Below are 15,703 nucleotides of genomic sequence, written 5' to 3'. Positions count from 1 at the left end.
GCCCCAGAGTTGGGAGAGTGGCAACACCTGTGTCACAATGACAACACGATCTTGGCCGCAGAAGCTTCACCTTTGTGATTAAAAAAACACACACAATAAAAAAAAATCGCAAGGCGATAAATGTACAAATGAAAACCAGAAAAACATTAGCAAATATTTATGTAACTAGGAGTGAGGAAACCCTTATTTTAGCCCTAAAACCAAGGAAGAAGCCATAGAGAAAATGCTGATAGAATCTCCACAGAAAAAATTTAAGATTCTGGATGTCAAATATAAAAAAAAAAGATTAAAGAGTAGGCCTCAAACCAGGATGAAATATGCTTGATTATTGATATAAATAAAGAGTTAATTGCTTTAATATAAAAAGAGTTTTTATAAATAAAGATAAAGATGCGTCTTCCCACACACACACACACACTACACACAGCCACACAGAAATGAGCAGATGATATCAATAGGCAATTTATAAAAGGAGAAATCTAAATGATCAACAATTTTTAGAAAAAAAACCTACATATTATGTAATATAAGAAAAAAAATTTAACAAAACAATGAGATATCATGTTTCAGCTATCAAATTGGCAATTATTTTTGTTGTTGTTCTTATGACAACACTCAAGTTTAGTGTGTTTCGAAGAGAAAAGACAGACAATTACATGTACTGCTAGGGAGACTTCAAGTACTCACACCAGTTTTGGAGGCCAATTTTTACTAGAACATTCTTTTTATATTCATGCCTATGGTAGAAAAAATAACAGCCTCCCAAAGGTGCCTCTCTTCTGATTCCCAGAGCCTGTGAATATGTTACATTATAGGCAAACAGGAACTAAGGTAGCAGCTGGAATTAAGGGTGCTGATTGGCTGGCTTTAAAATGAGGAAATATTCCTGAATTAACCTATCTGGTGGGCACAACGTAATCGCAGGGTTCTTACAAGTGGAATAAGGAGACAGAAGGGTCAGTGTCGGAATAACCTGTGTGGGAAGGACTGGACCAGAGCCAAAAACACAGGAGGCTGGAAAAGGCAGAACAATGGATTCTCCCCAAGAATCTTCAGAAGGAGCACAGCCACACACTGATTAACCCTATGAGACACGTTCTAGACATCCGATCTCCTGAAATATAAGATCATAAACTTGTGCTGTTTTAAGGAACTAAATTTGTGGTCACCTGTTACAGCAGCCATAGAAAACTAATACAAGAATACCCTTCCTCCAAAAAAACTTTTATCTTCTAGGGAGTCATCTTATTAAAAATATATTATATTTAGAAAAATAGCCAAAGGTGTGTGATTCAATTATGCTATAACAGCATAATTCCTGATAGTGAAATTTTAGAATCAACTTCATAACACGTGAAATGCAACGGCTGATAAATTATGCACGTCTATAACGTGAACTATTATGCAGCCAGTAAAATTATTTTGTGAAAGATTATTTTATTTAATGAGAAAATGTTAGTGATATATTGGTTTAAAGGCTATAAAACAGTATATAAAATAGCATACGATCTTCGAAAAACTATATGTCTTTTATTTATTTATTTTTAAATAAATGTGGTACACCTGAAACTAACATCATATTGTGTGACACCCAATATGATATGACACACAATATAATATTAATTTCAGCTGTACAATATAGTGATTAGACATTCATATATATTATGCAGTGGTCACCCCCAATAAGGGTGGTACCCACCTGACACTATAGATAGTTATTACAATATCGATCCCTAGATGTTAATCCTATAAATAAATTCATTTTTGTGTGAGTGTGATTGTCTTTGTTTTAATGTATCCATTATTAAGCCTGTATTACTCAACGCAATTTTGAAAAAATACTGTAAAAGTGCATCAGAGTGCATTTATATAACGAAGTAACATGCCGACATTTGAAAAAATTCAAACTGTAGGAGAACATTTGACAGCACTGGAAACCAATCAAGATCATCTCTATGACAGTAAGCACATTGTGCTTCATATTTGGATTAAAGGGAAAATATATATGCACAGAAAAAAGAATGACAGGAAATACAGTAAAACACTAACAGATTTTTGTTATCTATATTTTTTTTTGTAATTAGAAGCAAATGGAGAACTTTTGTTGTGGTCGATGTTTGGAAAAGCGCCCAAGGCTGGTCTCCTGGATTAAGGTCTGGAGGTGACCAGCTGGTCGCCGTAGCTATGAGCTCATGGCCCCACAGGAACCAGGTGCACTAGCTTAGTAGGCACCGAGGTGACAGGGACATAGGGCACAAATTCCAGTGGTGGTGGCGTCTGCCTTTCCTATCAGGCACTTCCGCAGCTGGCCACTCTTCCCGTTACATCCTTTCCTCAAAGGTCCAGAGCCGGTGGCCGTGTGCTCACAGTGCCCTCCAGCCCAGGGCTGTCATTGGAATCCCCAGCGTTATATCCTCAGGTCTTTTGGAGGCTGGTCAGATGCCCCAGAAAAGTCTTTCGAACTAACCCTGGAGGGTAGGTTGGAGTCCTGGGGCCCTGCTGAGGAGAAGGCCGGGCCTGTCACGTTTCATACCTAAAATCTCACTTCCTGCCTCGTTTTCATAAAGTGTCCTCTTGGTCCTCCAATTAATGGACACTCTGCTCCGGTCTTTCTCAGAAACTGCATAAAGGGCTCCTCCCCACCCCTGAAATCATTCTTTCATCCTCACACAGGCTTCCTGTTTCCAGTCTCTTGTCCCCATCACTTTCCAGAGATGGTGTCCCTAATCCCTGGGGACTTCGGGGACTCTGCAGCATATGCAGGCTGCGATAACTGAGCACTGTGCTTCCTCGGGCTGTCAAATCCAGCTCCCACACACGCTGCCCCCGCTCCTTCCTCCCACGTGTCCTCTGAGCATCTGTCCATTCCCATATCTATCGATTGTCTCTGAGCGGATTCAAGGCACAAAGGTGTGCTCAATGTGCTTTAACAGGAAGCCCGTTTCCGGGGGCTTTATGTATATTAACTTTACTAACCTTGACAGTAAATGGAGTGCGTGCATATTATTATTATGATGATGCCCATTTCCTGATAAGACAAAGAAAAAGAATCACAGAGAGTTATGAAATAGTCTGTTCCTCGGGTGGTGGAGCCTCGCCGAATGTCGCCCCAGATTCCTGGAGGAAGGCCCATGTGTGGCCGTGACAAGAATGCGGAGTGGAGAACAGAGGTGGGGAGAGGCTCCAGGCTGGGGACCAGCCACGCGAGGGAAGGTGTGCGAGCAGCTAGGACTCCAGTGAGCGATTCCACGGAAGGACCAGCCATTCCGGTTTCCATGCCCCAGGGGACCTGGCTTAAAAGGCAGGTTGGATGTTTTCAACATCCACGGCCTTCTCTACCAGAAGCACCACCTCTCACGTTCTGGTTTCAGGGGTGTGAGCTGGGGGGACTGTTTTTTTGTGAATGGGCTATCATTCTGAAGGCTCGGCCCCAGCCGGGGCAGGGCTCCAGGGCACCTCCATCAGCTGAGGAGACAGATGGGGAACTGAGCCGTGGCTGAGCTGGCAGGAGGCTGTACAGGAGGGACAGGAGAGCGAGCCCCATCTCCGAGCGTCCCGCAAGCGTTCCGAGCCCGCCTGGACCCGCTCACCCAGCCGCACTTTGGGTAGAGCAGATCCAGGGCCCTCCTGTGATCCCGGGGACACAGCATCGGAGCAAGCCTAGCGAGCCGGCCACGCTGGGATGGGCCTTCTCGTGCTCACCCACCATCTCCCAGAGAACCGGAGGCCGTCTGCCGCCCAGGGGTTGACGCGATAATCAGGCACCAAAGGGACTTGGCAGTCCTAATGCAAACACGAGCGATGCCAAGTTCGTTTGGCACAAACCACCTTTCAGGCTGGCCTGGAGACCAGCCCAGTGCCCGGGGGCAGCCGGAGCCTAGACCTCAGGTTTCATAGTTTTCTGGAAGGTGCCGTTTTCTAAGCAGAAGTGTCAATCCAGGTGGGAGCTCTGGCTGGTCCTCCCTGCTATCCACGGTCCCTTCCCTCATCACCCGGGCAGGTGTCTGCCAACCTCTTTCCCCAGGCCGTCAAGGGCTCGCCCCTCTGCCGGTGAAAGAGAGACGCAGAGATAATTCAGAGAAGAATCTGGCCCAGAAGCTGGATTCAGAATATTCCTTATGCTGAGTAGTGGTGGCAGGAAATGCCACTCAGAGATGCCAATAGGAAAAAAACAGGGCTTCTTCCCACCCGGGCCCGAGGAATGTTCTGGAAAGTGCTAGGGACAAGCCTGAAAGTGAGCATCTACTCTAGTGTTATTAAGTTTAGAGTTCATTTCCTTAGCAACTCTCTCTTCCCAGCACATGATGGGGACTCCAGTGAGCAGGACCGAGGGTCCAAATCCTCTGAAACTCTCGCCAAGGCTGCCTTGGTTCAAGTCGGCTCACCTGCCTGGCAGCCACGCACAAGCCTTTCAACCCGGCATGCTTAATACGGAGCTTCAAATACTCACATGTGATGTGGCCTCAGTCTGGGGAAACAACCCTCACGTGCCGTACGTTTGGGGAAAAGGCGATGCTGAAGATGCCCAACTTCTGCCAATGTCCATTTCTACTTTTTAGTCATTATTCCCAACCTGCAGTTGAGAAATTCTAAATTAATTAGAATTGGCTTCTTTGTGTTCCTAAAAAGAGATTCTGTTTCAAGAACCAAGTAGGAAACATAAGGAAAGAAATAATTTAGATTTTCAGTGTACTCGTCCTAACTTCTACAGGCTGTTTTATAAGAATGTTTGATTAAAAAGAAAAGAGAGAAGAATAAAATAACGTAGGATCTTAGTGCATTAAAGAATGCACTGCGGTATCAGCTTGAGCCATTCTTCCAACTTACAGGGTATCCCTTCTCCCCCGTTCTCTGCTTGGCAAACTCCTATTCATCCCTTCAAACCCTAGCTCAAATGCCCTTCCATCTGTGAAACGTTTTCTGACAACACTGCCCTTTTTCATCTCCAGAAATAATTAAGTGTTTTTTTTTTTAATCTGATGCAACCACACAGGAATCAGTCTGCAAGTTCTGTCTTATAAACTCCATTTCTAATCTTAGTCTGCATTTTCATCTGCTAACTTTTATGGAGTGTTAACTATAGAACAAGGTATTGGGTGCTTCATTAAATCCTTACAACAACCCACAAAAGAGAATAAGTTCTCCCCATTTCACAGATGATCACGTTGAGGCTTAGAGAGGCCTCCTTCCACCAAAAGTTTCATTCTCTGCTGAGGGGCCTCACAGGCCTCTGTTCTGCCCTTGACATTATAGTGGAGAGAAGGAAGACATCTTGAACTCCCTCTGGAAGAAAGGGCTTATAGACCAAAGTCCAACCCAGCCTCCTGCAGACAGAGTGTCCCCTGGAACTTCTGAACCTCAAGGCAAGAGTCCAGGAACTCCCCATCTGGATCTGAGCAGAATCCTATCCCCGATTTCCCCAGAGGAAGGCCCATCACGCAGCAAGCCACTCCAAGGGTCTGCGGGTCCCAATTAGCCTTCAACACTATTTCTTCTGGTAAGTGATGGCTGAGTTCGACTCGTGTGGAATGCCATGGGTTTGGTTTGCCATGGAAAAGCACGCAATCGTGCAGTTACGTGGGGCTCATCGTGCTGGCACGTGTCGCCGGAGTGCCAGAGACAATCGCGACAGCAGGAAATGATCTCCTGCAAACGACGCATCCGATTTGTGTCTATGTTCAGTCACGCTGTTTCATAAAGGCACGTCAGGGTCACAGCCTTGCACGGTCCGCGACCGCTTCCTGAGAGACCGAAGTCAGCTCTGGGGCTGCGACGTAGATCGTGCTAATGCACTTGGCTAAACGCAAGCGTACGCGTGTGCCTTTGATGGAGACACAAGCACCGCTGGAAGCCTAAAAGAAAGTGAGAAGAGGTCCATGACGGGGCGTGGGGGCCACCACCAGATGCATTTCACACCGAATTATACCGGGCAGTGAATTTTCCTCTTTGTCCTGCAGGCTGCGGACTCTCAACAGTGAGGACCACACCTTATTCAACTCTAGTTTCCTAACCTTAGTACAGCCCCTAGTGCGTAGCAGATACTCGGAAAATGAGGAAATGCTCAAAGTTCGCGATTCCAATTTTAGAAAGATGAAAACTAGGCATATACATAGCTTTAACTGGGACAAGATTGAACAAAACGGCCTTAGCACATTATAACACGATAGCATGATGCGATATCATATATTTATTAAAAATAATGGTGGGTCCGTCAACAGAAGAATAGATAAATAAAATGTGGTCTAACCATACAATGGAATATTCTTCAGCTTTATAAAGGAAGGAAATTCTGACACACACTACAACGTGAATGAAGCTCAATGACATTATGCTAAGTGAAATAAGCCAGTCACAGAAGGCCAAATAGTGAACAATTCTACTTATACGAGGGACCTAGAGCAGTCAAAATCACAGAGAAAGAAAGTAGAATGGGCGTTGCCAGGGGCTGGGGGGAGGGGAGAATGGGGTGATGGCATTTACTGGGGATAGAGTTTCAGTTTCACGGGATGGAAAGTTCCGGGGAGAGACGGTGGTGACAGCAGCGCGATGGTGTGCATGTGCTGAACGCCACCGAACTGTGCACTTAAAAATGGTTAAGATGGCGGATTTTATGTTATGTGTGTTTTCCCACAACATAAAACAAACATTGGAAGTTTTGTAGAAATGGGAAAATGCAATATGTTAAGTGCAAATAGCAGAATGCGAAATGGCACGGACCGTGAAAACACACGCGCACGTGGAAAGGAATAAGCAAGAGCAAAAAGCAGTGCATTATGGGTAGTGGGATGATAACCGTTTTATTTTTTCAACATTTCTTTAATATTTTCACTTTTCCTCCTAATATTCTTTTTTTAATTTATTTATTTAAATTAGTTTCAAGTATACAGTACATTGGTTAGACATCTATATAGTTCATAAAACGATCCCCCCAATTGCTCCCTCCCTCCCCTGGCCCTCCACCTAGCCTCGTATTAATGCCGACTGCATTCCCTCTGCTGTGCTCCCCACGCCCGTGCCCAACTATCAACTACTAATTTGTACTTCTTTAACCCTTCACCCCATTCTCCCAGCCTCCCAACCCCCCTCCCCTCTGTCCGTCACCAAATTGTCCACTATATCTGTGAGTCTGTTTTTGATTAGTTTGTTCTTTTTGTTCCTTAGATTCCTCAATAAGTGAAATCATATGGTATTTACTTTTCTCTGTCTGACTTATTTCACTCAGCATAATAACCTCTAGATCTATCCATGTCACTGCAAATGGCAGGATTTTTTTTTTTAATGGCTGAGAAATATTCCACTGTATATATGAATTCTTAACAACAACAAAACAACGAAATAAAAAATGCCAAAGGAATATCTATCAGGGGAAAGGAACAAAAAGACAAACAGATCCGAATGAGATGGACAAAATAGTTAGGGTCAGGGGTGTCTATGGTTTCTGACCCAGAAAGATGCAGAGCTCGTTTCGTGCCAATAGTCCCTTAACAAGTCCCTTTGGATGACGATGATGGTGATGATGATGGCGATACAGTCGCACTGGGCAACGATGGATTAACTAGATAGGAGAGAATTCTATAACCTAAGGTCGATGCCGAATCATGAGGGAAGATGAAATGTCTACACACAGACTCCAAGAAAAGACAAATGTTGTGTGCTTCCACTGACATGAAGCACCTAGAGTTTGGCCATGACCATCAGGGACGGAGGTGTGCGTCTAGGTTGGACTGGAGACCACGAAACCTGATTTTCAACACGCCAAGAGCAAATCGCTTCTCTTCTGGCGGCTTCACTTTCCCTGTCTGTGACATGGAAAGTCTGCATTGAGAAACCTTACAGCTCTAGCGGAGAGTTTGCAAATGGACAGAGCTTATCAGCCCCTAAGAAGTTATGAAAAAGGATAGAAATAATTCAACGCTGGCTATCTAACAGCCTCCTATTGCAAAAGGATTTCCGTGACTGGTATTTTTAAATTAATCGGATGCATATCGCAGTGCTCACAATAAAAATATGAATACAAACAAGAGAAATTCATGTAAATATACAATTATATTATGCACATTATATAAATGTCATATAAACTCAGAGAGGGTAGAAACAAACCATGACTACAGATAATCATGAATAAATAACTTGTTATGCTGAGCTGTTTCTCGAAGCACAAGGTTTGCATTACGGAAAATGATTTCTATTACCCGTCTCTTCTTTGTTGATTTTCACGTAGGTCTTATCCACCGCAGAAACGTAATAGCGGCAAAGCAGCAGTCATCGCAATTGAATATTTCAGAAGATGCCAAAGTGCCGGGTCCTTTGAATTCGCGTGAATATCTGGGTAGCATGCCGCGGTAACAGGATTGTACCAAGGGATGAATGGCGAGGGCAGGAGGGCCTTGGAGGACCCTGAGGGTACAGCAGAGAGAGGCGGGAGAGGGAAATAAGCCAGTGACCGCTCACAATGTATAACTGAGGTCGACTTCCTCTGAAACCATTAGAGATGCTCTGGTCACCTGAGTGCCTCGAGGACAGCCTTGAGCTCAGTGACGTTCTCTGATGCGCTGACTGAGGAAAGAATTCAGAGAAAATTCTCTCGGCTCTTGCAAGAGTCAGGGGATGTGGAGGGCACAGGGGGATCTGGGGAAGCAGAACCAGGCAGGTGCATCTTTAGGTCTTGCCAGACTCTTTAGGGGAAGAAATAGAATGCCGGTGGTTGCGAATCAGGAGGATGGTTTTGCAAGCTGAGGTCACCCACTATCTCTCAGAGTCTGCACGCTCAGTGTTGGCTTTTTGAGAGTGTCACAGAGCACTTACTGGTTATTTAGCTACTCCACAATCCAGTGCAGGAAGGCGATGGTTCATTCTGCAGGGAAGCTCACAGAGTTGGGAAAGGCCAAATGCCAGCTAAAGAGAGGCAGATGCTGACTGTGGCTCTGTGTCAGGCTTCCTGGTTGAAAATGAATCAACCAAGGTGAACAGTTACCTGCTTTTCCAGACACTCCATGCTGAATAACTGACCTTATCGCACCGACGTAACTGGTCCTCTGGGGAAGTCAAGGTAAGACGTGGGAGACCTATGAACTGAATGTTTGTATTTAGAGGCAGGCTCTTTGGGAGGTAATTAGGTTTAGGTGAGGTCATGAGGGTGAGTGCCCACGATGGAATTTGTGCCCTCATAAGAAGAGGAAGAGATTTCCACCAAGTAAGGGTACAGGCAGGAGGCAGACATCTGCAAACTAGAAAGAGGCCATCGCCCAGCACAGACCCCGCCCACGGCTTGCTCTGGGCCTTCCCAGACTCCTTTGCTGTGAGAAATAAATGTCTGTTTATAAGCCCCCCAGTCTAGAATATTTTCTTATAGCAGCCCAAGTGGACTAAAACGATGCCACGACTTACCAGATTACTTCTTATCAACTCAATGGCGATGGTGATGATAATGGATTGAACTGTGTCTCCCCAAAAAGATACGCTGGAGCCCTAACCTTTAGTACCTCAGAATGTGAGCTTATTTGGAAATAAGGTCTTTGCAGATTATCCAGATAAGGTGGGCTCATTAAGAGTGGTGCCTTAATACAAGAGGGAGATTCAGACACAGAGACCCAGGGAGAATGTCACGTAAAGATGGAGGTAGAGATCGGGGTGTGACGTCCGCAAGCCAAGGGAGACCAAAGGTTGTCCACAAGCCACCGGAAGCCAAGGGAGAGGCCTGGAACAAGTCCTCCCTCACAGCATTCGGAAGGGACCAGCTCCGATGACACCATGATCTCAGACTTCCGGTCTCCAGCCTGCGAGACAACCAGTTTCTGCTGCTTATACCTCAGTCTGTGGTTCTCTGTAACGTCCGCCCTGGAAACTCATTCAGTGGTGACGAGAAGGACGGCTACCCCAATGCGGATGCCCACGCGGACCATGACTCTGGCGCTTCGAGGGCCTCAAGGTGAATGAGGACAAGACCCAAACTTCAGGGAGAGATCGCCTCGGGGGTGACTCCATCGCCACTATCCACGTCACCTCAGTGGTGACTCTGTTACCACTGTCTATGTCACGTTAGCCACCTTAGCCAGTGGCTAAGCCTCTCTGTTCGGTTTTCTCATCTCTGCCACAGGGACGACGTAACAACCCAGAGGGTTGCCACTTGCCACAAAAACTATGAGAAGTAACACACATACCTGCTGCCCGGGCCCCTAGTAAATATTCCACTACTACTAGCTATGATGTTTTTATCCCAGATTTCCCAGTTTACAGAACCCTTTGCCGACACTCGGCCTAACCCTCCCATTCATCTTGCCCCCAGCTAACCACTGTTCTTCCCACCACGAAAACTTGGGAACGGCAGCCTCTGAGAAGCCGGGCTCGAAGCCTCGTCCGTGGGGGCACCCCGACCCAGCCTGGAGACCCCCACCTCTTCTCTAGCCACTTGAGGCTTGCATAGCCTGGAGAAAATGTCTGTTCCATTTAAGCCATTTAATGCGTAGATTTTATACCCTAAACAAAGATAACACTAATGAATTCACAGTCAACCTTTTCAGCCCTGTGATAGCAAAAGATTTTCAGTCACTTTAGCCCGAGCTACATCTGCACCCAGGGTCCCCCAAAGAAAAGGACAACACATTAATCTTTGTCCTCCTGGTGTTGAGCGACCTCTCAAATAATCCATTGCCGGCACGAACTGAAACTCAAAACCTTAAAACGCCATCTATCTGGTCCCCAATTAAAACATAATCTTTTTAAGCTGCCAATACCCACTGGCCGGATCAATAGAGGGGACGATTATGAATGGCGTTTCCTAGTTGTCTGGTCCGACAGGGAATGGATTACTGCTGTCATATCCGGGGGGAGGGGAAAGTGAACCCCGGTAACCACGGGGGTTGGGGGGGGGAGGATACACATAACCTGGTTTCTACCTCCAGTTTAACTGATGCGGAAATCACATCTGACCATTCCAGCCATGAAGGTGGTGTTTTTAAAATCCCTGTTAGGCCATAGTATGGTTTTCAAGAAATGAATTAAGCGTCCAGCCAGGCATTCAAGGAGTATTTTGGAAATCAGGTGCTGGGATAGTGGGAACAACTGTGAGATTGTCGCTCGGGTGGGCGACGTCCCAGAAGCCACAGGCCTTCTTCCCTTGTCACTTTCAACACATAAGATGCGAGATTTCATGCAGGTGAGAGGAGTCTGCATCTGGACTCAGGGCTCCTGCCGCCAAGGGCCCGCGTCTCCTCAGGTAAGGAGGCCAATTCACCCAACTCCGAACCTCACACTCACTGACGCCTTTTCACGTCCCAGACATCGGCAGCCCCTGAATCCAGCAGCACCCACACCCCACAGTAGAGGGGACTTTCTCTCTCAACATTTGCCGTGCAGAAGGAGGGGGAGACTCGTGGCTGAAGCATCATTCACATGAGCCAATGAAAAGGAAGCGTGGCACGCCTGACATGAACGAAAACAGTCTGGTCGCTCCGAGATACATGCCCATGTGCCCTTCTAGGCCAGGAGGGTGGGTTGGCGGCCGAGCTCTGAGTTCCAACCTCAAGAAGTCAGCCATCTCTTACCTACTGGCTCCTCCCTGCCATCTCTTTAAGGTCTCTGCTTCTCCCATTTTGGATGCCATGCTGATGTGGGAGGGGCTGTGGGAGAGATGTTAATAGTTAGCGGGCGTCTACTACATAGTAGGCACCACAGCTCATTACACGTGATGTGCACAGCAGAGGTCACTCGTGCGCACCCCGTGGCCAGTAAGGAGGGGGACCGCTCCTCCCACTTAACAGACCCCCCTGTCCTACTCTCCACCGTGTCTGTTTCTAGAAGACAAGTTCCAGACTCCAGTGGTGGAGAATCAGGGAGCGGACCGAGAAGGCCCGAGAGATGCTGAGCAGCAGATGAGACAGCCTCAGGAGAGTGGAGAGGGAGCGGAGGGAGAGACAGGCAAACAAGCCTGTGGCCGGGGAGACAGGTGTCTGCGTCCTCTCTCGCAGAGCTAACTGGACAGAACACACGTTCTCAGGAAGTGCGGGGACGATGCGGTTAGGGAGGAGAGAAAGGGTCCGCGAGAGCTACTGGAGAGAAGGTCAGTTGGATTCTTTCAATATTTTTCAACAGACACAAGTTCAAGATTAGAGCTATTGTTATTACGTTAGTTGTTTAGATTGCGGGCGTCTTTGTGATTCTTTCCATGTAGACTCAGAACTTGAACAGTTTTGCAAGGTGGGGGACCCTCTGGCTGGCACTTTAGATCTAAGGGCAGTTCACAGCATGGACTTTGGCAGCCACATGGTGGAGCAAGGGACTGTGCCCCAGAAAAACAGGGGTGCTTTCCCTAAGGAGGTGTCAGCAGATGTCTATGATAATGACTGGTCCGGGGTCACACCGGCCAGACGTGGCAAAGCTGGAAGCAGTCGCAAGTTCCGTCCCTTCTGGGGCCTCGGCTCTTTGCTTTGGACGAGCCGCCTGCCCTGGTTGACCACACGTCCTGTACACATGTCAAAGGGAGAAAAAAGATGCATCCCAATGGACTAATGACAGACGCGTGAGAGACCCTATAAAGGTGAAGCCATATGCCCTCAGTGGCACCTTTTCAAAAGGTGAGCACCTTGTGGACAGATGAAGGCTTGGCAACCAGGAGAATGAGCCAGGGTACGGATGGGACAGGATCATCCCAATTGGGGGGTTCAGAGAGTAGAGATGGGAATACAATTGGAGAGACAGGTCGGTTCAGGTCGGTAGGGCTTCGAATGCTAAGATGAGGGCTTCGAGAGGCAAACGCCCATGAGGACTCTTGCCTAGGAAGGAAACGCTCACCCCCTCACACTTAAGGAAAAATTCAAGGGAGAATGTAAGATGCCACGTTTCGCTGTGGTTCTGCTTCCTGTGCTGGCTCTCTCGAAGCAGGGTCATCTATAAAGGTCTGTTCCAACTCACGTAACAGCAGGAATCTTTAAAAGTCAGACTTAAGACTCAGTATAACAGTGACCTTCTGATGCACTCAAAAAGGGTGTCTCTCTATAAAGAACTTTCTAATTCATGAAGTGGGACAGTCACTGAGGTGTTAAAAGAGATCAGAATCTGAGAGGCTTGTAGTGGTTGGCCGGAGGGAGACTCGCTTTTTCTGGGATAACCTTGGATACTGGTCGTCTCTCATCTTCCCCCTGCACCCCCACTTTCTCCTTCTCTCCCCTTCCCATTTCTCAATCTCCCCTTCTCTCTCTCTCTCTCTCCAAAAATTATTTTTCAAATATACACACACCCACGAAGGAGGTCAATAAATGCCAGGGACATTTTAACACCATATTTTAAAACAACTAAATCTGATTTGAAAATTTTGTACACTATTTGCTTCTATTAAATTTCAGTTTGGCTCAGCGGCAATCAAAGGAATCCGAATGAAACTATCATCATAATTGTATGATGAGCCCGTCGATCAGATTTAATGTTTACGCAAAAGATAGCAATAGATTACCCAGGACACAGCGAATGTTTCTGGTTGAATTTTACGAGGAGCCCAGGCAACCTTCTGTAGACCCTTTGAAAGGAAAATCAAGCACAGTTGTTCCCTCATGGGTCAAGGGACCAAGGAGAATTTCAAGTGGGACGAGAAGCCCCTGAGCTCTGAGGCCCACACTGGACCTGGCTGTGTCGTAATGGTCCCCTGCGACATAGGTGATGTGCCAAGGCTGAGCAAACCAGTGAGGGCGCTTTGGGCTGCAAGGAACAGAAACAGGCCTGCACCGGGCTTAACCGAGAAGGGACCTTTTTGGTCACCGAGCTCCAGCTCCTTTTCTCTTATGCTTTCTCGACCCTGCCTTTCTCCACGCGCTTCGCTATCCATTGTGGCAAGACGGCCCCAGCAGCCGTGGGGGCAGCTTGCCAGCTCATTCACAGAGGACAGACGAGAAACTGGCTTCCCGGACTCTCTAAGGACAAGGAGCCTTATCTCCCAAAAGGCCTGGGCATGGCCTTCCGGTTTCACTGACCCACACTGCCTTAAGCCCATTACCAAACTGGCTGGGATGGACTGGATCTGGGGGCGGCCACCATTGTCCCCACTTCAGGCGCTCAGGTGGAAGGTACGAGGCCTCGGTGTTGACGAGTCACCAGAAATGAATGATAAAATATGTAACATATGCGGCATTTGCTATGCACGCTGCTGAAATATCTGAAAGCATCTAACTACTTCATTAATAGGATTTTAAATCCTGTTTTTCTGCCTCACAAACTGACCGCGTTAGATATAAAAGAAAATCTTGGGCCTTAAAGGAAACACCACACACAGATACACACACACACACACACACACACACCATTTAAAACTCAGAAACAGACCAAATGGAAACCAGTGTATATATTGTAGAATTTTTAAACGTAAGCAGAAATTTTTAAAATCACATTTAATTTAATTATTTTTTAAAAAATACTGAATGGTAGGTAACACCAAAGAACCTATAACTGTTGAAATGTTAAAGTACAAAATATAAATAATTCGACACAATTATGAAGAAACCATTCCGGTCAACCACATTTTCTAACTGATTTTTAGGCAGATGTCTTTCATAATGACATATGGACTTGAAAGCGACATTTATTGGGAGCTCACGAGGTGCAGACCCAGGCTGGATACATCACTGGCATCACCTCATTAACCCTTACAGGCCCGGAAAGGATGTGCTATTTCCATTGATGAATTAAAAACTGTCCCCATTTATGAATGTGCTTACCAATTGAACCATGGGAAAGTTCCTTGAATTTCCTAAGATACCCAAGTAATGAAATGCCAGCTCCAGGGCTGGGTGGTCTAATCACCATGCCGCCATGATGGAATTCTCCAAGTCCTGGTTCATGGGGTCGGTCATTTACTCACTGGCTTAAAATAACTGAGTGCCTTCTGCACGTCAGCCAGGCACTGTTCTGGGCTAACCGGAACCACTTCACCGCAGGAAAGCACAGGCACCAAGGAACGCTTTGTTCTTATGTCCCATTTTCCCAAAGGGACACACCTCACTCAACACAAAGTGCACAACCTCACCCGTCAGGGAAAGTCACTGCTGATATTGATAAAGATTTCCTTTTGTCCTTTTTGTCTTTATGGTTGGAAAAATTCAGTAAGTAAGGTTGTTTGGGGTTCTGATTTTATCAATAATTTTTTTTTTTTGAAAACCTCTTCCTATTACCAAAAAAAAAAAAAGTTACTAGGAACTAAAATATGGGTATATGATAATTTGCCATATTAGGTTATTATTAGAAATTTGTGTAGCCTTCACAAATTTTATATTTTAAATAATATTGCATAAAATAAATGTATATATTACTGTCAATTAAAGTTTTCCAGGTAGAAAAGATACTTAGGAGTTTAATCACAGTCGAAGGATAGGAACATCTCATGAACACAAAGATTTGCATGCTGAATGGCCCAAAAGTCACAGATAGGCACGCTTAACGCAGCCCATATAGGTCCACATGAGATGGTGTCTTGTCTTTGGAATTTGATGTAACGGGACCTTCATGGGGTTTTGTCTAAGGTTTAGCTCCAGGAATAGCCTGTCTTGGGTGATGGTAGTTACTGGTATAACTAGCATTTTCTTTTTAAAGGGTCACTGACACATGTCCACCAAAGTGAATTTACTCTGCCAGGTCAACCAAGTTATTTGCCAGAAGCGAGCATGCCGGCCTTAGAGATGACACTTTGCCAGCATGAACCGGGAATGGCCGAGTCTGTGCC

This window comes from Pteropus medius, unplaced genomic scaffold (assembly GCF_902729225.1).
Source record: "Pteropus medius unplaced genomic scaffold, Ma_sr-lr_union100, whole genome shotgun sequence".
NCBI classification, from domain to species: domain Eukaryota; kingdom Metazoa; phylum Chordata; class Mammalia; order Chiroptera; family Pteropodidae; genus Pteropus; species Pteropus medius.
This window is presented reverse-complemented; position numbering follows the sequence as displayed.